We start from the raw sequence: 21,611 nt of genomic DNA on the forward strand, positions 1-21,611 counted from the left end.
TGGGCACAGTATCAAATGCCTTGCGAAAATCCACAAAGCAACAATAGAGCCGTTGCCTCCGTGCCTTGGCCTCATCAATCAGGCACCTCAATGTAAAAATGTGGTCGATGGTCGAGAAGGCTCGACGGAAGCCTGCCTGGCCTGCTGCTCTCAATCCCCCAACCTCTGCATGAGTGCTCAGCTCTGCCTCCAAAACTGCCCCGTATACTTTGGCCAATATATGGCCAATCATGATGGTCCTATAGTTCCCGGGGTCTAGTACATCTCCCGCTTTATGGATCGGCACAATAGTGTGCATCGTCCACTCAGCCGGAAACCCCTCTGACACAGCTCTATTGAAGAGATGAGCAAGAAATGGTGCCAATGTATCAATAGCATAGATGAGATGCTCTCCCTGTAATCCTGTATGATCTGTCGCCCGTCCATGTTGGAGTCGGCATATGGCCCTCCTAAGGCATGGCTCTGTGGGCTGTGGTATAGGGGGCTGTGTAGGCACATCATAAAGTCTCTCTACATATGTCTGCCAAGTCTGAGGATCGGCAATAGGTGTGGGAGGACGGGGCTCTCTGAGTCTCCTCCAAGCAGCAGAGCAGCATCTCTGCTCATGAGCATGTGATATGTGTCCCAGTACTGAGCCTCCTCATAAGCTCGCCGCTTACGGCGGGTGAGAGTGTGCATCCTCCTGCCTGCCTGCCTCCGGGTGATCTCCCCGCGAGCCCTCTGCACTCGGAGACTACGGTAAAGGTTTCTGCATTCATCATCATACCATCGGTTCTGGGGCATGCTCCCAGATGTAGGTGGCCGTCCTGTCTGTATGTGGTATGGGAAACTCCTCACGGCTGCGGAGTGCAGTACATGTGAGAGCTGGGAGGTGAGCATGGCCATGGGTGCCGATGGATCTAAGGCAAATAGCTGATCATGAACATGATAGTCGTACACCTCGGCTAGGTCCTGAGTGAAGTGAAAAATAGTGCGTGGTGGCTGTATGATGGGTGGGTGGGTCTCCAATAAGCTCCTGAAAGTGAGGGATAGGTATGTATGATCCGCCCCAATGGGGCATGGTGGTACGGTGAAGTGAGACACCATATCTGCTGCCTCCCGGGATCCCATCACATAATCCACTGTACTACTACCGCCTCCCACTGGAAAGCAAGTCAACCCACCTGAATCGGGCCACCGAGTCATCCCGTTATAAATAACGAGATGGTGTCGGGCCCCAAGCTCCAGCAAATGTTGCCCATATCCAGTGCTGTCAGCTCCTCCATCAGCGGAGATCCGAGTGGTCCCTGTATCCTCTGTAGCTAGCGGCTCTAGTCTCGGGGGATCCTCAAAGTCATAGATCTCGCACTGCCTGCTCTGAGTCCGTGCATTGAAGTCCCCCATCAAGAAGACTTCTCCCAGTGTCGAATAGTGTAAGATCTCCTCAGATAAGACAGAGTATGGAGACTCACTAGCCTCTCCTCCACCTGGCTCCTCGGTGGTGGCAAACCGCGACCCCTTCGGAGGAAAGTAGCAAAGGGCGATATAAATCCATCTGGTCTCCGAGAGGCGTAAGCTAATCCACATGTATCTCGCCTCCGAGTCTCGTGCTACGACTCGAACATGCTCATGTAACCCATGCCTGAAAAGCACTGCAATACCTCCTAAACCTCGGAAGGTGGCCTGTCTCATCCCCTATCGGTGAGCTGACTCGCACTGATAACCCTCAACCCGTGGTAAGCCCCTCTCCGGGCTTTCATGTGTCTCTGTCATCAAGATGATATCCCGGCCCTCCATCACCTCCTCAAGTCTCCCTAGATGTGTCCATAGGACTCCATTACAGTTCCAAATTGCTATGTGAATCTCTTTGTCTTCATGTTGTTTCCTCCGTGTCTCATAGGCCAGATGGCGCTATTCGACCCTCTTCCCATCAATGGAGATGTGACCGATGCAACTGGAGCACAGAAGATTATGCATGCCGAAGATCAAGGCGGCACGCAAAGAAGGGAAGAAGGCACATTATAGGGCATGTGAGGTCATCATCGAAGTAGATGGGGTCCCCTGGCAAGCTCCTCAAGATAGCCCGTCTTCTCATAAAGCTCATCCTACTCTCCTCGTCCGGGAACTGTAGCACTAAGGCCTTGCCTTTGGTGGAGTCCTTTGGGGTTGTCCTCCATACTCTAGTGAATGGGAGCGGCTCATCCTCCTTTAGTCCTACCTTGGTACATAGGTTCCGCCCGTCAATCTCGGGCGTGGAGGTAGTGCTCTCTGGTATCCCTGTGACTCGGATGTTGAGGCGCCGGATCCGTCGCATCTTCTCTTCATCAAGAGTAGAGTGCATCATGTGTACATCTTCTTGTACCTCCTTCTTGATGTTCTTCTTCATCACTTGTACATCTTCTTGCACCTCCTTTTTGATGTTCTTCTTCATCACTTCTACCCATCCTTCGCGGGCCGCCTCCATTTTCCCCTCGATTGTGTGGGTAAGGGTTTTGGTGACCTCTTCTTTGATTACCTCTTTGTCCACCTCAAGAGTCTCTCCTTCCTCCCGTGGAGAGAGAGAGAGGGAGAAGAGGACACAGTATTGGGTCCCGAATAACCTTTGTAGGGCCCCCACCACGGATGGTGTATTTGCTTTTATTAGAATGATGCAAAACTGAAACAAAAGACTAAACCTGAACCTTGTTGGCTAAGGAGAATCCTCTGCCCTTGAAGAAAGTGCAAGACCACTTCTTGCTACCCCCCTTTCCAAATGCTGCATTCTTGGTCACGTATTTCCATAGAGGCTCAGGAGCATGAGGTGCTTTTGGCTCGAAAGGTGTGATAAGAGGGACTGCAGATGAAGAGGGAGAAGAGAACATGGTTGCAAGAAAGAAGTTAGGAAAAGAGAGGGGCTCTTTTTCTTGTAAGCTTTAAATTTTGCTCTGATTCAAGTTGCTTGGAACAGAGGCACTCAGGGACAGAGGCTACCTTGATGCATTTGCATTTCAAAGCTCTATGGCGAAAAGCATCTGGGAGAGAGAGATGGTATTTAGGATTGAGGGGGCACTTGCAAAAGGCTCAAAAATGACACTCCTAGGTACACAGTTAAAGCAAAGGCAAGGAGGCTGGGGAGCACAATTCAAGCAAAGGCAAGGAGTCACTCCAAAAAAAAAAACGGTTTTTGACACTCCTTTAGGAGTCTCCTCAGGTTGCATGGAGGACGAAGGCAGAGATAGAGTAGAGAGAACATTGAGATAGAGGGAACACAAACTGTGTACTTGTGTATTGTGTACAAAGGATTTGAGAAATCATTTTTCTTAAAAAAAAGGCACCCAAAAAAAAATTAATGGACCTTGGAAAAAAAAAGCCAAAAAAAGGCCCCTGTTGAAAAACAAGCTCGTTTTTTTTTTTTAATTCTTTTCATAAACTACAACAAAAACGGGCCACTTTATAAGTGGCCCTTGTTTTTTCTTTTAATGCACTGCAACAAAACGGGCCACGCCCAAGGTCAAAAACCGGTTTTTTTTTTTTTGGGAGTAAAAATTTGCCATTTCCTAAGCATTTCCCATGCCACGAAACATAGCCCTTCCACAGAAACGCCGAAACGGCGTTTCCTATTCCAACACACACGTTCCCTGCAACCCAGATTGTCAGTGCATGAGGTTTGCAAGACTGGCTTCCGGGTGGAGTTTGAGGAGCGTTCTGTTGCTCTACGAGACCGAGAGACTGGCCAAGTTGTTTGGGAAGGCAGAGTGGAGAATGGTATATACAAACTCTCAGCACTCTCCTCATTGACAAGCTCTCAAATTGGTGACTTGTGGCACTTTCGGTTTGGCCACTTGAATGTGGATGCGTTGCGACGAGCTTTCCGAGACCAGATAGTGGTTGGCTTGCCAAATGCTAGCAGTAGGTAGGGATGCCGTAGTTCTTGCATTCGTGTAAGCAGCACAGGGAATCTTTTCTGAAGCAGGCTTCTAGGCGGGCTTCAAAACCTTTGGAGTTGGTACACACTGACTTGTGTGGACCTATGCAGACGCCATCCTTGGGAGGTTCTTTGTATTTCATGCTGCTTGATGATTGCAGTAGATTCACTTTCTTTCACAGAAGGACCAAGCTTTTGCTCGGTTCAAGGAGTGGCATGTGATGGTGGAGAAAGAGTCTGGCTTGCAGATAAAGCCTCTTAGGGCTGACAAAGGAGGAGAGTTTTCTTCCAATGCATTCATGCGGTTTTGTGCAAAACATGGCATCAAGCGGGAGCTAGCCAATACAGGTTTGCCTTCAGAGAATGGAGTAGTTGAGCGTAAGAACAGGACTCTGGTGGAGATGGCGAGGACGAAGCTAAAGCATTGTGATCTTCCTTGTCCACTTTGGGGAGAGGCTGTGGCTACGGCTATCCATATTCTCAACCGTTCTCCGACGACTTCAGTACTTCCTAACATGACTCCCTTTGAGGTGTATTTTGGCAAGAAACCAGATGTTTCCCATTTCCGTGTCTTTAGGAGTGATACATATGTTCACATTCCAAAGAAGCAGAGGGGGAAGCTTGAGTCAAAGTCCCAAAAGCTTATTTTTGTGAGATATAACTCTCTTTCCAAGGGATACAGGTTGTATGATCTAGAGAGGAACGAGGTCGTCGTCAGCAGAGATGTGGTTTTTGATGAGCATGTTCAAATTTCCACTATTGATGAGCCGCCACTTCTTGGAGACCCAGATAATTTTGATGATGATTCCCAGTCAATTATTCCAACTGGACAGCCACAGTCAGTTGAGGAGGTTGAACCCGCAACTGGAGTTGAGCCTCCGCAGCAGTAGGAGACTCCGCGTTCTGTCCGGGTACCCAAGTGGTGGTTAGACACCCTTCGGGAGTCGAGGTTACAGAGCTTCCCTCCGAATGGACCACAGAGGACGGACCTCGAAGATTGCATAGAGTTCGAGACAAAAGTCATTCAGCGGAGCTCTTACAAGTAAACTATGCTTTGATGTCTCGTATCATGCAGGACAAAGAGCCCACTTCCGTCAAGGAAGCCCTTGCACAGGATACTTGAAGGAAAGCCATGCAGGTGGAATTGGATGCCATAGAGAAGAATAAAACTTGGGAGTTGGTTCAGAGGCCATCAAAACGATCTGTCATTGGTGTCAAGTGGGTCTTTAAGACCAAGTATACCTCAGATGGGTCGGTGGACAAACACAAAGCCAAACTTGTGGCTAAGGGTTATGCTCAGCGGCCAGGCATCGGCTATGAGGATACCTTTGCATCGACAGCAAGGATGACCATGATTCGGACCGTTCTTGCCCTTGCTTCTTCTCAGTGGTGACCCGTATTTCAAATGGATGTGAAATTTGCATTCCTTAATGGTGACCTGCAGGAGGAGGTGTATGTTGAGCAGCCTCCAGGCTTTGAGGTTCTAGGATCAAAGGGGATGGTTTACAGGTTGCAAAAGACCTTGTATGGTCTTAAGCAGGCTCCCAGGGCTTGGAATCAGAAGATTGGTTCCTTCTTTCTACGGACTAGATTTCAGAGATCAATTGTAGATCCTAACTTGTATCTCTTTCGGGAATGCGGCATGGTTACGTTGATCATCCTTTGTGGATGACATCATTCTCACTGGCGGTCATGTGGAGCACATTGCAGTGACGAAGGCTGCCTTGTCAAAGGAGTTTGAGATGACCGATTTAGGCTTACTCCACTTCTTCTTGGGATTGGAGATCTGGCAGACCCAGAGGGGGTTCTTTGTCTCTCAGCAATGGTGGTTGGAGTGACTCAGATTGGGGAGGAGATCCAGACACGAGGAGATCTACATCAGGCTACAGTTTTACCCTCGGCTCAGGAGCTGTTTCATGGAGCAGCAAGAGGCAGCCAACTATTGCCTTGTCGTCTACAGAGGCAGAGTACCGGGCTGCTTGTGGTGCTACTTGCAAGGTTGTGTGGCTGCGGAGGCTGATTGGCGAGATTGGGTTTCCACACAAGGAGCCCACGATCATCCAGTGCAATTGCCAGAGCTGTATGGCTATTGCTCGGAACCCGGTCTTCCATGCCCGGACCAAGCACATAGAGTTAGTGATTGGTGGAGACATTGGGAGAGTGATGGAATCCTCCCCACTGTCACTTCGGCCCTCGCTCGGGTGGCCGAGATTCCATCCCTTCGCATTTATATTGCCTCGTCAGAGACAGTGCCTCAAGTCATATCCCTTCCTTGCCTCTGCGGAGACCCCGTTCTACAGAGTAGTCTCAAGCCACCTAGGCCAATGCTTCATATGCAGGCAAATGGGACATCTCACTAGAGCCTGTCCTCATCGCCAATTCAGGAGATCACATCCGGTGGTGTCCCCCCCCCCCGGTGGGGTCCCAGCTCAGATCATCCTTAGGGGGCCGGGAGAGATGCAGGCCCTTAGGCAGCAAAGCACCAAGACCCGACTGCACAGCAGCAGACCGCGGACAACTCCGCTGCCAAAGAGTGGCAGACCGTTGGCCTGCGCCAAGGCCGCCAGCAGACTTCCACAGCTAAGTGCACTCCAGGCTGGCAAATTACAAGAGGATTTGGCTTTGTCAGAGAACCGTTTCGAGCATTTATCACAGCATCCACCCGTTGGCGATGCCCCCCCAAGTCACTTCGAGGGTCCCACCTTGGGCCCCCGCCGGTCTGAGGCCGTTACCCTCTCGAGATTCCACCTTAGCTTCTTAGATTCCAGTGAGGCCAACTGGCCCCACTGAGCCCCTGGCAAGCCCCTCCCCTCACCCTCCCTCTCTGGTGGAACACTCCTTGTAAGCCAAATTTGCCATAAACAAGAAAAATGAAAGCATGTATCAAACAATATATCTAATGATGATGTCATCTCAACATAGAGCCTTTCCAACAACTCCCTACCTCTCACTGAAGTGAAGCGATCTCGAAACTGGTGTTCCGGTTCCACGCGCGTCACTGGTGTGCTTGGACTAGCACCTCGATTGTAGCCTCACGGTGATGGAAATGCTGAAAACGAAGAACTGGCACTGGAGGTCACTCTAGGGCACAAAACCAAGCAAGGCAACAGTAGAGTCGTAGATGAATTCCTATCACGTAAACATCAATGGAATGTCATGGGCACAAACAAGTATTAAGTGTCACAAGCACTCTGCACTGTAGTGCATGGTGTGACAAGATGGCTCATCATCAGTGAAACAATGTACAGCAGTAGAATCCTTTAGGATTTGATATTTGTTGTACACTGTGACCCATTGTAATCCTCAATCCAAGATATGTCAAGCACAAGCTACGTAGGTCATTCCTCAGTCTTAGTCCATCAGTCAATCAGTCAAGTCCCTTAACCCACTTGGAGAGAATCATTCATTCCTATAGACTCAGTAGAAGCCTTAGGGTTCGCATCAGAGCATGGTTACATATTCCATATCATTCATCCCATATGCACATAGACCACCTAAACCATTGCAGAAGCCTTACAATATCATCCAATATTTTTACCATATTTTATAGCATTTTTTACATTATTTTTCCAGCATTTATTACCATTATTCCATTTATCAAGTCGTGTAGCTTTATTGAGCCAGTCGGCCAGCTTCACAGACAGACGACCAGCCCCTAAAATGCATATAAATAGCATTGATTCACATCATTCCAACATCATCCCTTAAGCGTTTCAGTCTTCAGCCTCGTGGAGCTTCATCGCTTGAGCATATAGAGCATACATCAACAAAACGCATCAGCCCATATTCAACCAAGGAAGGAAGTGCTTCAGCACCTGCGTTTTAAGCCTTCATGTAGAAGCATCCATACATATCATCGTTTTGCCACAGCCCTTGCATTCATTCATTCATTTTCAGCATATACACACAGCCTAGAACAGTCCCAATCAGCCCCTTCTCTCAGCCTCAGATTTGCAGCCTTCCTACATTCAATTGGAAGAGTGCATAGGCTTGAGATCGGTCATCATTGGTGCTTCTATAGCCGTGTATAGTTCAGCCCGACTCTTGGTCTTTCAAAGGTCTTGTGTTTGGCTTACCTACAATCCCAAGTCAGCCCTTGATTCATTCTCTTCAAAGATAATAAAGCAAATACTCCTAGCAATAGGAGGGGCCCTTGAGGGGGTGATTTGGGACCCGATAAGGTGTATAGATCTCTCTCTCTCTCTCTCTCTCTCTCTCTCTCTCTCTCTCTCTCTCTCTCTTAAAGTTTGAAGTGATAAAAGTGGATTACTAAAGACTCCCAAAACTCTGGATAAAGAAGGCGGTGTGAGACTTTGTGTGATAGGATCCTTCATTACACATAATTCTGCTCCATGTTACATCGGTATCAGATTCAGCTTGTCCACACACACCGCATCCTAGCGTGAGAGCATCCTTTGATGGTCATAATTTGCTCCGACGCGACCATCGACTTCAATAACATGTCTACAGAGGAGAGTACACATCAACAAGAAGACGTCTCCCCCGAAGGAGACCTTGGCTCTTCCGCCTACTACAGATACCATAGCTCTACTCCGAGCATAGAACCAGCTTCTTATGGAGCTTCTCCTTACTCTTGGAGGCAACCACAGCAAAACCCACTCCTTCAGTTACCCCCGACTTCATCACCCTCTTCTTTTAGATAGAACAACAACGACGAGAGGATGAAGCCAGACGGCGAGAAGAAAAAGCAGATAGACAAGACTATGATTAAGCCCAACGCAAGCTTGAAGAAGACTGGCTCGATTGAGAGCGCATGTTACTCGAACACCAATGGAAAAAGGAGGCCTTGCATCTGAAGTATCAACACCTCTCTTCAGTTTCCCCACCCATAGGTGCCACTAGCTAGAATCCCGCGACATCGACAATTGTCATCCGAACTCAACCGAATTTTAGTAAGTATGATGGTAAGTGTGATCATTTAGCTGTCAATCAATTTATTCATCAATTTAATGCTTATTTTCCGGGAATAGAAGCATTCTTGGCATCCCATTGATTTCTCATCTCTAGGCCCAACGAGCTATCCGCAAGGGAGCAGAAGCAGCATTGATTTATGTTCGTGCTCAAACAGCCTCTACCTCATCGGTAGCGGCCATCTCATCTTCATCTCCAATCCCACAGTTAGCAGACCTCCTGTCTAGACACCAGGACATTATGCTTAGGGACGATCTCCTGCCCAGTCTCCCCCCATCCCATCCTGAGGACCATCATATCAATTTGGTCCTTGGATCAGAACCTCCTAGCAAGTTCCCCTATCGTCTTTCCAAGACTTTAGAGGGCGAGCTAGAAAAGCAGTTATCTGAGCTCCTCTGAGCCGGATTCGTTCGGCCATCTTCCTCACCATTTGTTGCACCCATCCTATTTGTCCAAAAGGAGGACATGTCTACACGCCTTTGTGTAGACTATATGGCATTAAACAAACTCACCATTAAGAATAAGTTTCCTATGCCAAGGATTGAGTACATTTTGGAGTGTTTAGACGGTGCAAATTTAATCACTAAGATCAACCTCAAGAGTGGTTACTATCAAGTCCGCATTTTTAAAGTTGACATTACAAAAACAGCTTTCTAGACAGAGCGTGGTCACTACAAGTTCGTAGTCATGCCCTTTGGGTTACCAATGCACCCGCCACATTCAATAAAATGCTTGCTAGGATTTTCGCAATCCTCATTGGTAAGTATGTTTTCATATTTCTTGATGACATACTTATATTCTAAGCCACTGCAAAGCGGCATGAGAAAGATGTGGAGAAAGTCTTGCAACTTTTGCGAGATAATGGGCTTTACATAAATGCCAAAAAGTCTATCTTACAAAGGTTCAATACTTGGGCTATATTATCGGTTTTGCTGGGATTCGATTAGACCTCTCAAAGGTTCATGAGATCTTAGATTGGGACATCCCTTAAACCGCCCAAGAGATCCGTTCTTTCGTAGGTCTTTGCCAAGCCTACAGCACCCATGTTCACCAGTTTTTCAACCTTGGAGCACCTCTCACCGACTTGCTCAAGGGGGTGAAAACTCGTAGACAAAAAGTCACAGTCACAATCAAGGCGCTTGATGCATTTCGTGCACTCCAGAAAGTAGCCTCAGAAGCGCATGTTCTCAAGTTAGCATCTTGGGATGAACCTTCTGAAGTTATTACCAATGCCAGCAATGTTACCATAGGTGCACTTCTTCAGCAAGACAATAGACCCGTGGCCTACTATAGTAGAAAGTTGGATGTCGCCGAAAAGAATTATTCGGTTTATGAGAAAGATCTTTTGGATGTGATCACAACGCTCAAACATTGGAAGCCTTTTCTTTATGGATAAGTTTTCACAGTCAAAACAGACCACCAAGCACTTAAGTGGCTTCAGACCATGCCAAGTGCCCAATGGAGTGATCGGCAAGCCAGATGAGATGGAATCAGATCTTCCAACAATTTGGAGAAATGATGGAGTACATCCCTGGTAAGCATAACCCAATCGCAGATGCTCTTAGTCGAAAGACCAACATCCAGACCATGCAAGAGTCTACAATTCTTGAAATCACTGGGAAAGACTTAGATAGCATGAAAGATCAGTATCTCAATTCCAATACAGTTTGGCTCTCACTTCTGAGCCTGGCCATTACTCAATGCAGAACGGTTGGTTGTTCTACAAGAACCGCCTCTGTGTCATTCGGAAAAAGCGAGCAGCTCTTCTCCATGATGCCCACAACTCCTTGGTTGGAGACCATAGAGATATCAACAGTACTCTTGAGAAATTGGAACGGTCCTTTTATTGGCCAAAAATGAGACATGATGTTTATTCACATGTTCAAGCCTGTAAGATTGTCAAAAAGTTAAGATTCCACATACGAGAAAGGTTGGGTTACTTCAACCTTTGTCTATCCCTAACGGACCTTTCATCGACATTTCTATGGGCTTTGTAGGGCCTCTACCAGCATCCATTGGATCTCGTAACACTCAATGTTTTACCATTGTGGATCGCTTTAGTAAATTCTGCATGCTCATCCCATGCAAGCATACCGCCATAGTTGAGGATGTAGCCCACCTTTTTCTCAAGCATTGGTCCCCCCTTTGTGGTTTACCTAGCACCATTACATCAGACAGGGATTCCAAGTTCACCTCGCATTTCTAGAGGACATTATTCGAGAACTTTGGGACCAAGTTACATTTGTCTCGTGCATTTCATCCACAGCTATACGGCCAGACAGAAATCTATAACCAGTTGGCCTTTGATGTTCTCAAGTCATACTGTCATGACCAGTAATCCAAATGGGAACATTATCTTCCATTGGTCCAAGCCATCTTGAACCCCGTATGAGGTAGCCTTTGGTCGCCATTTCTCTTCTCTTTTGATGAGAATGGTGTCTCTATCTCTTGAGGCTAACAAAACAACGGAAGCATTTTCCGAAATCATTGAGTCAATTAAAGACTGCTTGACCAAAGCCCAGGAAGCTTATAGCAGACAGGCAAATAAGTCTAGACGAGATATCCACTTCAAGGAAGGAGATTGGGTCTATTTGCGCATAATGAAATAGAGATTGAAACAAGTGACCAAACGTTATCCCAAGCTTTCTTTTCGTAGTTTTGGACCCTCTTCTATAGTTGAAAAGATAAGTGACTTCTCCATGAAATTGAAGTTGCCTGACAATTCGACAATGCATGATGTTTTCCATGCTTCTTGGCTAAAACCATATGTTAGACTAGAAGTGTTTGATGTTTCAGATGAACAGCAGCCAGACGTGGTAGACGAACCAGAAGTCATTGAGCCTGAGCAGATCGTTGAAAGCATGGTTCCGATCGAAGACTCCGCCAATTCTATACGAAGTTCCAAGATCGAGGTATCCACGAAGCAATTTGGCTAGACAAAGAGTTCTTTCAAGAGTACCCAAATGAACAGCAGCCAGATGTGGTAGACGAATCAGAAGTCATTGAGCCTGAGCAGATCTTTCTTCACCATTGGAAGCATGGTTCCGAACGAAGACTCCGTCAGTTCCATACGAAGTTCCGAGATCAAGGTACCCACGAAGCAGTTTGGCTAGACAAAGAGTTCTTTCAAGAGTACTTCCAGTTGTTGGCGGACTACTTGGAAGCCATGAACCTGTCGCCAAGCTAAGCAGGAGGGAATGTCACATGATCTCTGTACTGTAATGCATGGTGACAAGATGGCTCATCATAAGTGCAACACTGTACAGTAGTAAAACCCTTTAGAATTTGATATTTGTCGTACACCGTGACCCCATTGTAATCCTTAATCCAGGATATGTCAAGTGCAAGCTACGTAGGTCATTCCTCAGTCTTAGAGAGTCAGTCAGTCAGTCAAGTCCCTTAACCCACTTAGAGAGAATCATTCATTCATATAGACTCAGTAGAAGCCTTAGGGTTTTGCATCAGAGCATGACCGCATATTGCATATCATTCATCCCATATGCGCATAGACCACCTAAACCATTGTAGAAGCCTTAGAATATCATCAAGTATTTTTACCATATTTTATAGCATTTTTTACATTATTTTTCCAGCATTTATTACCATTATTCCATTTATTGAGCCAGTCGGCCAGCTTCACAGACAGCCGACCAGCCCCTAAAGTGCATATAAATAGCATTGATTCACATCATTCCATGTTCATCCCTTAAGCATTTCAATCTTCAGCCTCTTGAAGCTTCATCACTTGAGCACATAGAGCATACATCAACAAAACGCATCAGCCCATATTCAGCCACGGAAGGAAGCGCTTCAGTACCTGCGTTTTCAGCCTTCATGCAGAATTCAGCATCCATACATATCATCGTTTTGCTACAGCCTATTGGTGAAGGTAAAACGCATTCATTCCTTCATTTTTAGCATATACACAGCCTAGAACAGTCCCAATCAGCCCCTTCTCTCAACCTCAGATTTGCAGCCTTCCTACATTCCATTGGAAGAGTGCATAGGCTTGAGATCGGTCATCATTGGTGCTTCTACAACCGTGTGCAGTTCAGTCCGACTCTTGGTCTTTCAAAGGTCTTGCATTTGGCTTATCTACAATCCCAAGTAAGTCCAGTCCTTGATTCATTCTCTTCAAAGATAATAAAGCAAATACTCCTAGCAATAGGAGGGGGCCCTTCAGTGGGTAATTTGGGACCCAATAAGATGTCCAGATCTCTCTCTCTCTCTCTCTCTCTCTCTCTTAGAGTATGAAGTGATAAAAAGTGGATTGCTAAAGACTTGTGAAACTCAGGATAAAGAAGGCGGTGTGAGACTTTGTGTGATAGGATCCTTCATTACGCATAATTCCGCTCCATGTTACATTAAGGATGCCCGGAACAGCCCTAAAACAGCTTGACCAGCTCTCAAAAGGGGGTTGACCAACTCAAAACAAGCCGTCCACCAGCAAGGGCTCATCAGGGGCAGCACAAGGAGGTCGTACAGTAGCCAGCTAATGATGTGGCAGCCAGGTTGCCCTTTTGATAAGGATCACGGATATGTGCTCTATTTTACAAATGGATGAGTGCAGCGGCATAGCCTCGTATATGAGCAAAAACGTTGGAGAGCTTGTGTAGAGAAGATAGTGACCAAGCTTGCAAAGCAAGAGAAAGGAATCATGCATGCTCACTTGAGTGCCCACACCCCAACTTTGCCACTTGAAACCCTAAAAATATGAAAGGGCTTGCTTTCTTCTTCGCCTCATATTACCAATGCTCGCCATCTTGCCAATTACTCTTCTAAGGTACAAACCCCTTTGGGACTTTCACCTTAATCCTTCAATTAATGCCTCTAAGCATCCCCTTAGGCCTTTCTAATTAACATTGGCCACCCTACGCATTAACTAAGCTCTCTACACTCCCAATTACATGCCTGCCCTAGCTGAATTCCATCAATACAAAACGTGTAAATTGTAATAGATTTCTAGACCCTTAGAGGTGTGCCCCATAGCAAAGGCAAGGGCCACAACCATGATATGTACTTGACTTCATCAGCCCTTAGGAGGGGCGTTTAAAAAAACACTTCAAACTTTATTTTACCACTTGTGTAGCCTTCTTCAAACTAGCTAGCCAACAAAGAAAGACGCCCCATGAGAATCACCATTTCCTTTATTAGATTGGCTATTGAACTCCTCTTTAATAATTAATATTTCAATCATTTAATAATAGCCTCTTAAAATCTAGCCATCTCCAACTTTACCATGAAGAACAAATTAGAAAATCCATGAAAATGCTTGCTTAATGTATTCTAGAAAATCACTAGTTTTGACATCCTAGTAGTCATTGACCAAGGTTTATGAAATGTGATGTTTCATGTTATACATGTAAAAGAAAAACAACCTTGATTTTCATGTAAATTTACTTGACAAATGCAACACTCTATTAAACCAATTCATTTTGAATTTGTTGCCCTTGAATTTTAGCATACTAACCACATCTTGACAAACAAATATAATGAAGAACTAATCATTAAAATTTGATGTGAATAAGCACCACACCAAAATATACGCTTCAATGTATAAAAAAGGTTTAATCTCAATTTCTTTACAAATTTCTATACATGTAATAACTTGAAAGTACACAGAGGTCCCTAACGTTGGTAAAGTTAGGAACTCAACTAGCTTATACTCACGTATATCTCCTCAACACATCATATGTTGCCTAGATACCAAACTAATAATACGTAGGGCCCCAAATCCTTGATCTTGAAGTACTTGTGAAACTATTCATTTGCAAAAGAATCCACAAAAAAAGTGAGGTCCAAGAAGTTTGTAAACGACCACATTAGCATATGCCATAGTCCCTCGTGGTAGCAAAGCATGATCCAAGTTGTTGGCCTCCACACGGACATGAGAAACGATCTCTTGAAAGAAAACCTGGAAGCTCACTTGGAGGTTTGACTGCGTGCAAGCATTTCTTTAAGTTCTTCAATTGTTGTCGAAGTTGACACTCGTAAAGAACATAGGATCTTTCAAGATGTGTGACGTTTGAGGTGCTCTCATAGAAGCTTGTGTGCCTTGAAACTCCTCAAGTCGCCATTCCCTTGAAACAATGATTAAATGAGACCTTGAAAATCCCCGACGCCACATTCAACTCACTCTATTCCAACCCCTGCAAACAAACACTTCCAGTTACTTACGCTTCCTGATAATTTCCATAAATGATTCGCTTTTTCAATCTTGTATAAATTGTCGCTCTATAATCAACCACATAGATAGAATAGGGTTATTATAGTCAAGCAAACCTAAAAAAGAGATCAATCTTCAAGAAATCAAGGAACTAAGGAACCAATGGCTACGGTCTCCGAGAGTAAATGCCACCAATCCAAGGAAACTGAACATGCCTCTACCAAAGAGTGGCCATTGCAAACATAAGCAGCATACAATTGGGCTATAAACATCGAGCAAATGTGCTCTCTTTCAAGAAATCAAGCAATTCCATAAATAAAATCATGATTGTGCACTCAAAGAGGACACATTATCAGTCCAAGTAAAATGGACTTGCCTCTACCAAATAGTGGCTACTCCGTACATGAGAAAGAAGCAAGCGGAAAATAAAGTGATGGACCACTAAAAGGACAATAAAAGGATTGCCTTCTACGTATATGTACATCTAGAGGTCCAAAATACTCCTTGATGGAAATCTTCAAGGATTGTAACTTAAAGACACCATGCATGAAAGTGAAAAGCTTCTCCAAAGAGGTCAGTGCCCTAAGCAACCATGGAGCCACATTTACAAATTCGAAAATGAGCTAGAATACCTAAAGTCAAATTATACAAGCACACATTTCAAAAGAGTTGCAAGAGAATTCAAAATTCCTTGTGTTGTTCCTTGAAATTCATCTCACACCCACCTCTACGTTTTCCTCATAGCTTTTTGTGGGACATGACAGCTCCAAAGACTTCAACAACTTTTGAAACAAACCCAAAGATTTGAATGCATATCTTATTGCAAGACCTACACTATTCATTCCAATTAAAAGAGAGGAAGCATGGAGGCGTATAGCATGGACCTCCTAGTTTCTCTCTTCCTTCAATTTGTTGTTTCTTGGATATCAGTATGCATCTCAAGTATAGAGGACATAACTAGGTTAAAACACAAGCCTTAATTAGACTAGATCACAAGAATGTCTAATTCAAGTGTGTGATTTCAACAATCAAATGCATACAATTAAGTAGAGTACTTAAAGCACAAAGAAGTAAGTAAAAATCCCAACAAATTTCTTAGGAATTCCATGCAATCTAGTTGCCCTAGCCAATAGAAGTGCAAGTCCTTAACAATTCCCACGAAATGCAGTGGCACTTCAAGCATGAAGAAGTGCAAAGTCCCAACAAATGATTATCCACACACACCAAAATAGAAACCTTCTTAATTTAAAAAAAAACAAGGCTAAGTCACTTAAGATCTTAGCAAAACAACAAATTCTTCTCCTCCGGCTCTAGTATGATCACATATCTATATGATATTGAGATTTTTCTCAACGAGATATGAAACTTACCAGTGAAAAGTTCATGTTATTTTCGAAACTAAACAAAAACCAAAGTGCGATCTCGACTCCATGAGAGCTACTCGTCACAATACTCAAAACGTCAAATCATCAACTCCATCATGCATGGCATACACTATGTGCTATGACATCCCCACTTACGTGATATGCACCCAAGGTTCATGCATAAAGATACGTCATCATAGTAAACCATCAAACTGAGTTTCTATCACTTCTCTGAAAAGGTGAAGGGCATGATGAAGACTAACACTACACATGCGCACGTACACACAACCACACACATTCACACATTAGCTAGTTGGGCAATTGCACTGCTTTACATAGAAAAAATGATGCAAACCAACTAGCCGCAACTTGAACAAAAACTTCAACAAAAATATACATATCTGTTAAAAACGCAAAAAGATATACCAAGAAAGTACTATCCAAGCTAAGCCACTATAAATAATTTGAAGCAAAAGCCATATTGCAAAATGGCCCTTTATCTTAAAACCTTTGTGAAAGGTTTCAAAAAACTTAGCACCTACCACTAAAATGATTGCAATTGCAAGGCATTCAGCATGAGTTTCAATGAAATAAGCTTTAGTTTTCTCCTTGTTGGTAAATCTAGCTTTACATAGTTTTCTCCTTGTTGGTAAATCTAGCTTTACGCATGCATTATCAAAAAGTTTCACTCACATTAAAAGCTTCTCTACCAAGCTTCCTAACAAGTGTACTTTTGGAGCCAATTCTACATCACTATTTTCCAAAAAGTTCACAATTTGGTTTTAGGCCCAATAAAGCAAGGCATGTTGTCCGAGAAACACAATCAAGTTTCCATGATACCCAAGCTCAAAAATAAAACAGAATTCCTATGGATACACTAGCTGATTCACATCAGCTACACTCCTAGCTTGTTGGGCACAGCAAAGACATACAGATTGTAATAGGACAGAAATCTTTAAGGTGCGTGTGAAGTTTACGTGCCTAAGCTTTGTTACAAGAAGTCTTCAACAAAATCATCCTCCATCTTCCAACAGCTTGAGCATTTGTTGGGAGAATGATGTGGACTCCCCCAAGTGAGAGGGTTCGAATTGGGCAAATTTATCTTGCAGTACACCTCGGGACAGCAGCCCTCTCTGCATCCATCACATCAGCGTTTTTTCTCCTACAGCACACCTCGGGACAGCAGCCCTCTCTGCATCCATCGCATCTGCGTTTTTCTCTTGCAGCACACCTCAGGACAGCAGCCACTCTCTGCTCATCATCATTCTCCATCGACTTGGGACAGCAGCCCTCTCTACTCGTCATCATTCTCCATCGACCTGGGACAGCAGCCATCTCTGCTCATCATCCATCGACATCAGGACAGCAGCCCTCTCTGCTCATCATCCATCGACTTGGGACAGCAGCCCTCTCTGCTCATCATCACCTGACGACATCAGGACAGCAGCCCTCTCTGCTCTTCACCACCCCTCAGGTACCACAGCACCCTTGTCATCAAAGCCTACACCACTACATTTCCACTACCCACTACAGACATCTACCACCTCGGAGTGCCTCTGCATCCACCGACACAAGCTTTCAACACCGACCACCTCTCGAAGTGCCTTCGCCTAAGATCGACGCAAGCCTTTGTCACCGACCGTGCTTCGGCTCCAACCTCGTCTCTGCTTCTTCACCGGTCTACTACTCAGTCAACTCACATCTGAGGGCCACTTATACAAGATTACATATTCACCATCATACATACAATCATTCATCCATTTCATGCTGTGTTGATTTGCTCTGATCTCTTGTACATATGGTTCTTTTGTCCTTTTTCCCTCACAACATGTACCAACATATAAACTAGGTCTTTCCCTCTCATTTCCCTTGTAGATGGTGTCCTTTCACACCAAATCTCCAAGGGGGAAAACCCAAAGGGAAAAAGTGTCCTTGGTTAGCCCATGTTCACATGTGTCACTACTCATATCATATATGCCAATAAATCCCCCTTGTAGTGCTAATGTGAACCTGTACAAGGTGGATAGCAAATCACTCTTTGTAGGAGAGTAAGCTCAAATCTTTGCGGAAAGCTTTAAACTTCTCTTGAGGCAACGCCTTCATGAACAGATCTACAACATTGTCCTGTGTAGCGCAGTAAGATAATGTGATCTCCCCTGCATGTATCCTCTCTCTGACATAATGATAATGAATCTCGATGTACTTAGTACGTGCATGAAACATTGGGTTTTGTGCCACGGCTATAGAACTATGACTACTGACTGTCAGGAAGTATGGTAGTGGGTGTCTGTTGACATTCACGAAGATCAACCATCAATCTCCTCAGCCATACACAATCTACTGTGGCTATAAAGACTGGCCTGTATTCAGCCTCACAAGTAGATGTGGCAACAGTGGGTTGCTTTTTGCTCAACCATGATATGCAAAAATGCCCCAAAAAGAAACAATTCCCATTGGTGGATTGTCGTGTATCATAGTCACACTTTCCATCCATGATGGACAGCCAATGCAACAACACATCTAATTGTCGCCATACGAGAAGTAGATGCGTAATCAATGCCCTTTTTTGGGCATACCCTTTGGCCACAAGCCTAGCCTTGTACTTGTCGATGGTGCAATCAGACTTTCTTTTCAACTTGTACACCCACTTTGTGCCAATTGACTTCTTGCCAGCAGGCAAGTCTACTAAATCCCCAGTGTTGTTTTTGTGGATAGAATCCATCTCATTTTGCATGGCTTTTACCCAATGCTCATCTTCATGAGCCTCTTCAAATGAATCTGGATCATCTACATCACAAAGTGTACTCATGCAACAAGCAACATCTGCATCACAAAGTATACTCATGCAAGCAACATCTGCATGTTCTCTTGCATTATGTGAACCAACTTGTGTCCTGCTACCAAACCCTCTTGTAAGGTACGGGGCAGCAAATGAGGCACAACTCTAGCCCCTTCCATTGCTGTCCGCTCTTCCTCTGCTGCTTCGTCTACATTTTGAGGTGTAATGAGCTCTTCCTCTGCTGCTTTGTCTACATTTTGAGGTGTAATGAGCTCATTTATGGGCTGATTTTGAGCACCCAGATGCTGTCCATTAGGCAAAGTTGATGGCTGATCTGATGTGCCATCAATTCCCAACGGGAGAAGTCCTTCAAACATGTTATGCGGACCTGAAGGTGGCTGTCCAAAAAATTCAGCCAATGGTCGGTCTGAATTTTCAGCAAACACAACGCCTCTGCTGTCCAAAATCCTGTGTGTGAAAGGACTAAAGAGACGGTAGTCCCAAAATAGTACAAAAATTTAAGAGTACTACTATCCTACGTAAGAATATTGCTTTAAGAATTTTCTTTCACAAAACATTGCATCCAACGTAGACAAAGCTAAAAAGTACTCTAGTTTGACATGCAAAAAATTCAAAGTACTCACAAGTATAAAATAGTACCAATTTTTCCTTGGTCAAAAGGAGTACTTTTTTAGACACCCTTCATCCTACTACCACTACTATAACCCACAAATCTGCACTTAAAAGGCTTTATCATCAAGCTTACCTCGCAATTGCTGAGGTACACGTGCATAAGCAATACATCCAAAAACTCTAAAGTGATCAACTTTAGATTTCCTCTCGTGCCAGCCTCATATGGCATTATGGTTTTCAATGCTCTGGTAGGACATCTACTCACAACACGTGTGGCACACATGATTGCCTCCATCCAAAATTTGTGAGGCAACCCTTTCCTTTTAACCATGCATCTAGCCATTTCCATCAATGACCTTGTCACCACAGTGCATGTTTTGCCTCGGTAGAAACCCTAACCCTAATTTTCAAGATTGTCAAAATGAAGATATGTTCGCGTTATCGGAAAGAGCTCATTGAGAGGAGCATTTTTGTGTCTTACAGCATCTTCAAATTAAAAGTGGTTTGAGAGATTTTTAGGAGGATAACTTTTTGCATAAAAAGTCAATAAAGTTGCTTTTTGGTTGCTTTTTAAAAGTGCTTTTTAAAAGCGAAACTTGCTTTAAAGCAAGGGAGCTGCCAAAACCTACATAAGCAAGGCTTGGGGAGGTCTTTGGACATAACAAATCACATGGATTCATAGAGTGAAGGCCAAAGAAGCTCTCGCTCTTGGATCTTGGGCGTGTGTGTGTGGGAGTGCTCTGGCTATTTGCTGTGGAAGTTCAGGCTGAAGTTGTAACGGCAGATCAACTTCTGGAATAGAAAGAAATACCCCAAGGGGCACCAATAGTTTTGGGATCAATGCAGTGTCTTGTGTAGGAGCCCTTTCTCTCTATTTTCTCTCTCGCTTCAAGTTTAAGTGATTTAAACTGTCTTTAAGCGCTTGTGTGGTGAAGTTTTTGTCTACCCCCCTTCAGTTTTATTGAAGGTTGGTTTCAAGGTTCTATTGTTGGGATCATGTCAACTTTCTCAAGGGGGCAAGCTCGTGATGGTCTGCACGCAAGCATGATGGGAAGAGATGAGAAAGAAGCCTAAGAAGAGAATTGGTTTCTCTTGGGAAAAAGCAAAGAGAATTCACATGGACCAAAGACACATGAAGATGCATAGTGAAGGCTTGTGAAGGCATGTGTAGATCAACCATGAGTATTCGAGTGGATAAATGTCAAAAAGCAAGGCTATTTTGACCAAAAGTTTCAGTTTAACAAAGTCAAAAAGTGGATCAAAGTGTATGGAAAGGTCGACTACATCAAGGTAATGGTGTGCATGTGGTTTGGAACAACTTGGGGCATGAGCACATGCAAAGGCAAGCATGTTTGACCAAGGTTGATCGGGAGTTGACCACGCTTCGACCGAGGGTTAACTAGTGTTTAACTCGATCGACAAGGGTGTCCAAGGGTGGACCAATGTTGTGTTGGTATCTTTTTACTTGGGTATGGTTGGAAAAAGATTGGGACGCTATCTTTACCATATGGTCTTGGATGTACTCATATTTGTGAATGGAAATATTTGTACATATGGAGCATCTTGCATATATATGTCCGCGATGATACTACTAATCATGGGTCTTGAGGGATGGCCATATTTTGGAGCAGTTCAGACATCACCTAGAAACATGTATATTGCATGGAGTGGATGCTTGGTTTTTGATGACACTTGTTATGTGTGTATCTTTCTTTGTGGTGTTCTGTTTCAAGTTAGCAGAACTTAAACATTCCGATTGCACTATGGAAAGCAATCGAGAACGACGCATTCTTTCAAGAAGGAGGTATGTCATCACAGTGCATGTTTTGCCTCGGTGAAAACCCTAACCCTAAT

General features: G+C 44.4%; 1 protein-coding gene across 5 annotated transcripts in view; it reads right to left on the reverse strand.

Moving 5' to 3' along the window:
* The window catches only part of LOC147619477 (uncharacterized), a 69,442-nt gene that overhangs the window by 44,664 nt on the left and 3,167 nt on the right, over window positions 1-21,611 (reverse strand). The window contains exon 2 of one of the 5 annotated variants that reach the window (XM_086773155.1): window positions 14,634-14,964. The exons of the other annotated variants lie outside the window; for them this stretch is intronic. The gene's annotated coding sequence lies outside the window, so the exon portion shown is untranslated. The remainder of the gene's footprint in view (window positions 1-14,633; window positions 14,965-21,611) is intronic. 5 annotated transcript variants of the gene reach the window in all.

Source organism: Cibotium barometz, chromosome 33 (assembly GCF_041138505.1).
Source record: "Cibotium barometz isolate CiBa-2024 chromosome 33, ASM4113850v1, whole genome shotgun sequence".
NCBI classification, from domain to species: domain Eukaryota; kingdom Viridiplantae; phylum Streptophyta; class Polypodiopsida; order Cyatheales; family Cibotiaceae; genus Cibotium; species Cibotium barometz.